The sequence below is a fragment of the Delphinapterus leucas genome, chromosome 15 (genome assembly GCF_059928025.1).
Source record: "Delphinapterus leucas isolate spDelLeu-1000000601 "Yukka" chromosome 15, BTC_Dleu_Yukka2, whole genome shotgun sequence".
In the NCBI taxonomy this organism is placed as follows: Eukaryota; Metazoa; Chordata; class Mammalia; order Artiodactyla; family Monodontidae; genus Delphinapterus; species Delphinapterus leucas.
This window is the reverse complement of record NC_143143.1, coordinates 14,748,287-14,754,346: the sequence shown is the minus strand read 5'-3', so window position 1 is coordinate 14,754,346 and position 6,060 is coordinate 14,748,287. Positions and strand designations below refer to the sequence as shown.

At 48.6% G+C, this 6,060-nt stretch overlaps 1 protein-coding gene across 4 annotated transcripts in view; it reads left to right on the top strand.

Annotated features, from left to right (window-relative positions):
- Positions 1-3,353: 3,353 nt before the first annotated feature.
- Positions 3,354-6,060, top strand: part of TPST1 (tyrosylprotein sulfotransferase 1) — a 120,957-nt gene continuing 118,250 nt past the window's right edge. For 2 of the 4 annotated variants that reach the window (XM_089895834.1, XM_089895835.1), the window contains exon 1: positions 3,354-3,712. The gene's annotated coding sequence lies outside the window, so the exon portion shown is untranslated. The remainder of the gene's footprint in view (positions 3,713-6,060) is intronic. The other 2 variants (XM_022588163.3, XM_022588166.3) reach the window with 1 other exon arrangement.

The window sequence follows — 6,060 nt, the reverse complement described above, 5'->3', positions numbered from 1 at the left end:
AGTAGAACGTGGCATGATTCTCTTCCCCAATTTTCCATTTCTGAGATCCTCCCCATCCCATCCACCTTCCACCTCCACCACTATCCTCTCTCCATGCCAGATCCTGGAATGGAAGTGCCATGAGTGGGGAGCTGCTGTACTTTTGTCTTTCCAGGGAATTCCCTGGCAGTCCAGTGATTAGGACTCTACGCTCTCACTGCCAGGGCGCCAGGTTTGATCCCTGGTCGGGGAACTAAGATCCTGCAAGCCATTCGGCACAACCAAAAAAAAAAAAGAAACCAAAGCAAAGCCAACAACCTCCCAAAATAAAAGTGCTGGAGGGCTGGGCTGCCTCTTCAGTTCTCCTCAAAGCCTGAACATTCTTAGGTGTGCTGCACGGAGACTCTCCTTCCAGGAGGTGAGATGACTGTAGGAAGGTGTCCTCACTTACTCTCAGCCAGGCCTTCTTGCTGGGAGATGACTCCCTGAAGTAGAAGCCGGGCAAAGTTTGAACTAGAAGACGACAGTGTCTTCCGGGTACTCACTGGGGTGTCAGCGAGCACTTGTCTACTTCCTCTCTTTCCTTGGGCCTACCAGCCTGTTTGGAAGAAACAATCTCTGAGCCTTTGAACTGCCTATCAGCCAGGGGACGAAGCTGTCTAGGCCCTCAGGTGAGGTTCTCTGAGTCTGAGCTGATCACCTGCAAGAGGTAAAGCTGGGGAGAGAGAAAGTAGATCCAGAGTGTTCAGAGTATGTGTACTCAGTATGAGACTTACTAAATGACACAGAGCAATACATATGTCACATAAACCAGATATTCATATAGGCTTGATCAGTGAGTTTTCCAGAAGAGAGTTCTTCTCTTAAAAAAAATTATGTATTTATTCATTTTAAATAGGTAATCCAAGCACAGGGCACAATATTTTAAAAAGTGCCACAGAGTATATACATAGTGAAAAATAAATGTCTTTCCCTCTCCTGTACCCAAGTTTTTCAGTTTCCCTCCCAGAAACAACCACTGTTGCCAGTTTACTGTGCATCCTTTTGGAGATTGTCTCTGAAAATTACAAGGGTGTGTGTGTGTGTGTGTGTGTGTACTTGAAAAAAATACAAATGGACATATTATATATACTGTTTTTAACATTGTTCTTTTCACTTAAGAGTATATTTTGGAGACTTTTTTCTTAACATATATGGGTTGGGGGTAGATTTGGAAAGCAGAAAAACTTGTTCCCATATGACCCTGAGCTTTGCTTCAGATCAAGCAGCTCCTTGTTTGGGGCTGTTTTTTTTTACAGACAGTGTGGTCCCTGGGCCACCTGAAGCTGTCTTGCTCAGGGAGACATCCTGCCACAGGACGGGCAGGGAGTCAACCTCCCTGCCAGATTTCACTGGGATTCATGTCCCCCCTTCTTACTGAATTCCTCACATTTGGAATTTGTTCTCAGAGTTTATATGTGAGATACCAGCAGCAAGCCCCCACCTGGCTACTCAAATTTTTGTTTTCAGGTCTTGTAGGTAGGTGAAGTATTTTCTGGGTATTGTGGAGGTCATCTCAGAGCTGCATTTCTGGCTTGTGGAGAGACGATGGCAGGGGCTGTGTTTAAGGGATTAACACTCCATGGTGCTGGCCGTGGCTTCAAGATTACTCAGGTCAGGGTGAGCTGTTTCCCTGAAGGGGTCTGGAATGCAGGGAGTGGAATGGGACACAGCTCTTACTTAAAGTTAAAAGACTTGTTAAACAAACAACTTTGGGTGCAGATGTATCTAGAATCACCTTGTAGAATGCTGTGTCCTTTCCCTTTCCTCTTGCTTTCTGCCTGCCGATGTTGTTCATTTTCTTTTGGTGAGCTTTGTAATCCTAGTGGATCATTTCTGATGCACCAAAGCAGCTTGGGTCAAATCAGATCATCTTCTTCATTTGATTTAAATGTTCCATAGAAAAATATTGTGGTGGGTATTTCTTTAAATTTCCTCAGGTCAAACTGCTTACAAGGTTTTGCCAATTGAATAAAGAGAAAACAGTTAGATATACTGAGCCCTGGTTCTTAGAGCGGCATCACAGCCTGGGGCTTTCAGAGGTTTGTTACCTTATTTGCTCTTTTTAAAAAATAACAGCTTATTGAGATATAATTCACATACCGTACAATTCACCTACTTTAAGTACACAATTCAATTTTTTTGGATATTCACAGAATTGCACAATCATCACCACAATCAATTTTAGATGATTTTCATCAATCACTCCCCCCACAAAAGCCCCATAGCCATTAGCAATCACTTTCCATTTCCCCCCAATCTCCTCAGCCCAAGGCATCCACTAATGTACTTGCTTTTTCTATGGATTTGCCTATTCTGGACATTTCATATAAAGGGCCTCATATAATATGTGGTCTTTTGTGACTGGCTTCTTTCACCTAGCACGATATTTTCAAGATTCATCCTGTTGTAGCATGTATCGGAACTTCACTTCTTTTTATGGCCCAATAATATTCCATTGTGTGGATATGCCATATTTTACTTATCCATTTATCAGTTGATGGACATCTGGGTTATTTCCACTTTATTGGCTACTATGAATAACGGTGCTATGAACATTCGTGTACAAATTTTTGTGTGGACTTCACTTGATCTTTACAGCAACTCTCTGAGGTACATATTCTACAGACCTCTTTCTATAGATAACAAAACTCATTCCAAGACGGTAGATAGGCATTGTGAATAAAGCTGTTAGATTCCTGAGCCTATGCTTTTTCCAATGTATGTTTATAGAGTTGAAATAATTGCTTTGACAGGACCTCGTGTGGATATACCTGTAGGCATTGTGAACACGAACGGGTATTTTTCAGTTGTGAAATTTCAGCCCTCTCCCCAATGTCCCCCATCTCTTTGCCCTTTTCTCCTTTCCTAGTTTTCACTTCTTTCTTTCAAGTATCAGTTCCCCGCCCCTGTGGTGGGGACAGAATCTATCACTCACTTTGGTGTGTAATGAAATGTGTGAATTTGATATTTATATTTTTGAGTCACCTCAATGAGATGAAAGCTCCTCTGCCAGCAACAGCACAGAGGTGGTTTCTGAAGCAAGGACAAGCAGAGAGAGGATTTCTTGGAAAAGCTCATTCTCCTGTACTGTCCCAGGGTTTCAAGGCTGAAGGGCACCCACGCTGGAGGTTGGGGCTACGGTGGACTGCCACCTGCCGCCGGCTCGCCTCCAGCTAGGTCGCGCGCACCGTTGCTCGGCAACAACCCTCTCACACAGGTGGCGGCCCCAGAACCCCGCGGGGAGCGCGCACACGCAGGGACGCAGGGACGCCCGGGCGGCCCCGACGTCAGACCCACCCCGCCCCTCAGCGCCTGTCAGACCGGGAGGGAGGCCGAGCCCCGCCCCCCTCGGGGGGGAAGGCAGCCAGCGGAGCCCACGAATCAGAGAGTCCGACATATCCCCCGACCGGGCGCCGGGCAACCAATCGCCGCACGCGTGTGATCCCGCGCCCGTCCGGGAGGGCGGCTGCAGGCGCTAAGGCGGCGACTGGGGGAGTCGCTGCTGAGGCGGCCGCGGGCCCGGGTCGCGTCGGCGTATCTCCGCGCGGCCGAGCCGGGCTGGCAGCAGCTGGCGCCTGGCGGTGAGGGCGGGCTCCCGGGTGGGTGGAATGGCCCTCACCTAGGGCGGTGGGAGAAGCAGCTGAGCCGAGGATGCTGGGGAGGCGGCGCGGCGGCTCCTCACTCATCCCAGGTAAGGGGGACGCCGCGCTCGCTGCGGCTCGGGTCGGAGCGCCGCCCCGGCCCCGCTGTGCTCCCGCCGCCGCTCACCTAGCTCCGAGTCCCGGCCGGCTCTGTCCTGGCATCCCTCGGCCCAAGTCGCCGCCGGCCGCCGCATCTCCCCTCTGCCCTCGGGCGGTTGTCCAGCCCCGCCCCCTCAGCGCAGAGCCGGGCGGCCCGGCCCGGCGCCCACCCCTTCCCCCAGCGCCGGCGTTTCCCTGTCTCGGGCTTCCTTTTAGCCCGGCTCGCCCCCGCCGTGGTCGGCCTCCCGCCCTCTCCCGCCCCCTCCCGCCCCCTCCGCGCCTTTCCCTCTCTCTCGCGGGGCTGGCATCGTTTCCCAGACCCCGCGGTCCTTCGGGGCGCCTGCCGGGGATGAGACGCCCTGGCCCCCCCGGATTGGACTTTTGCCCTCACCTATACCCGGGCTTCCCTTCCTCAGTCTCACCCTATCCTTGCTTCCTATACGGTGTCCTCTGGACATTTCACTCGCGCCCTCCCACCCCCATGCCATGTATTCCTGGGTTTTGCCCGTTTGCTCCCAGTTGCCTTCCTTTCCCAACTCGCCCCTTCTCCCTTCGCTTCCATCAGCCACCGTCGCTAACACTTCTTTTCCTTTACACTGAAACCTTCAGATACTGCGACTCTCCTGAATGCCCGGTCTGTAGTTTTAACACCGTAGTTCGTCTTTCAGTGAGCTGCACCCATAACGTGTCAAGTGTATTGCCCAGAGTCTGGCACACAGTAGGCCTGGTACATGGTAGGTGCTCACACGTCTTACCATCTTCCTCCTTCCAGGCCTTTGTACTCTCCCCATGGTGGTAGCAAGAGGTCCAGCATCCAAAGGGAATTGATGCGCTACCTGAAGAGTGGTATAGGAGGTGGCGGGATGAATTAGTGAACTCCAAGTGTGATAGAGATTACATTGTCAGTTATTTACTCACTGCAGTCATCCCGAAGAACTGAATTCTGCTCTCTTTGTGCCATGTGTTGTTTTATAATAATTGGCTTTGTAAAGTATTCTTAACAATGTTTGCAATGTAATTGCCCCCTTAAACCCCCCCAATCTGGTGTTTGCTGAACCTTTATTTTTTAGGGAAGAAAGAGCCCCTAACTCCTAGTTGAAATAGCATTGTGTGTAAGAAGTATTTCACATGTTTATCTCCCAGCTGGATAGTCCAGTCTGCAGTGAATTTTCATCCTTTAAGAGTCTGCCGGGAGGAATCAGGTTCAGATTTCTTGGAATCAACTGTTGAAGGGACCAAAATGCTTAGGAGTGGAAGTTCTGACAAGTTCTCTAAGAGTGAAAGAGGAATTAGCCACCCCCGTCCCCCTTTCTGGCTCTCAGAGGAAATGACTATAGTCGATTTTTAAAAAGAGTAAAATAAGTTTGACTTTTTAAAATTACAAAAGCAGTGTTACTGGCCTCAAGCCATTCTTGCCACATTTGCTCTGATGGTTTCCAAGCCTGGATGAATCAAACAGTCGGCTTTTTCTGCTCCTTGGGTCTCCAGAGCAGGCTGGAGGAAAGTGTGTAACAGCCGCTGGGGCTGTTCTAGACTTCTGGATCCCAATTTCACTTGCACTGTCTGGAGATGCTTTGACTTACTCCTCAGCTTCCTTTTATGTACCCACACCTAATTGCTGTCTGTAGGTTTTTACCGTTCTCCTTTCCTTGTCCTACTCTTGACTTCTCTACATTGCTTATCTTGTCTCCTACTTCACAGAAGAAATTGGTGGGCATCAGCCCTGAACTCTTAAGGGTGTGTCATTTTTCTGTGTGCTTATACCTCTCTGATACCTGATCTCCTTTCCTTTTACCAGAGGAAGAAGGTGTTACTTTCTAAGGCTGACTAACATCTTTCCTATTCTATATTCTCTCTCTTTTTCTCAGCCTGCACACATGCTCAGGTTTTCACCAACGAAAACAAACAAAAACAAAACATTGCCTTGATATGCTTTCCCTCAGATTAATGTGGTATTCCTTAGGGTTTTACTTTCTGTTCTTTTTTCTGTCCTCTAATTTCCTTGTGTGAGTACACTTCCCTTCATGGCTTTAAGTAGCACCTGTATATTTTTGGTTTTCAAAGATGTATATTCAGTCCCCATTTTTCTTGAACTTTCAGGTGTTTCGTATTTTCGTCTGTCTATTGGGTAACTATACTTGGATACTTGGTACTTCAAACTTGGTTATTTTTTCCTTTCTCTTCCCTCATCTTGCTCATAGCTGCGTCAAGCACATCCACAAGCTTCCTATTTTAGGGTCTTCACCCTAGAAACCTTAGAATCCTCCTCTTTCCTATCATTACGTCTACCATAGATCCT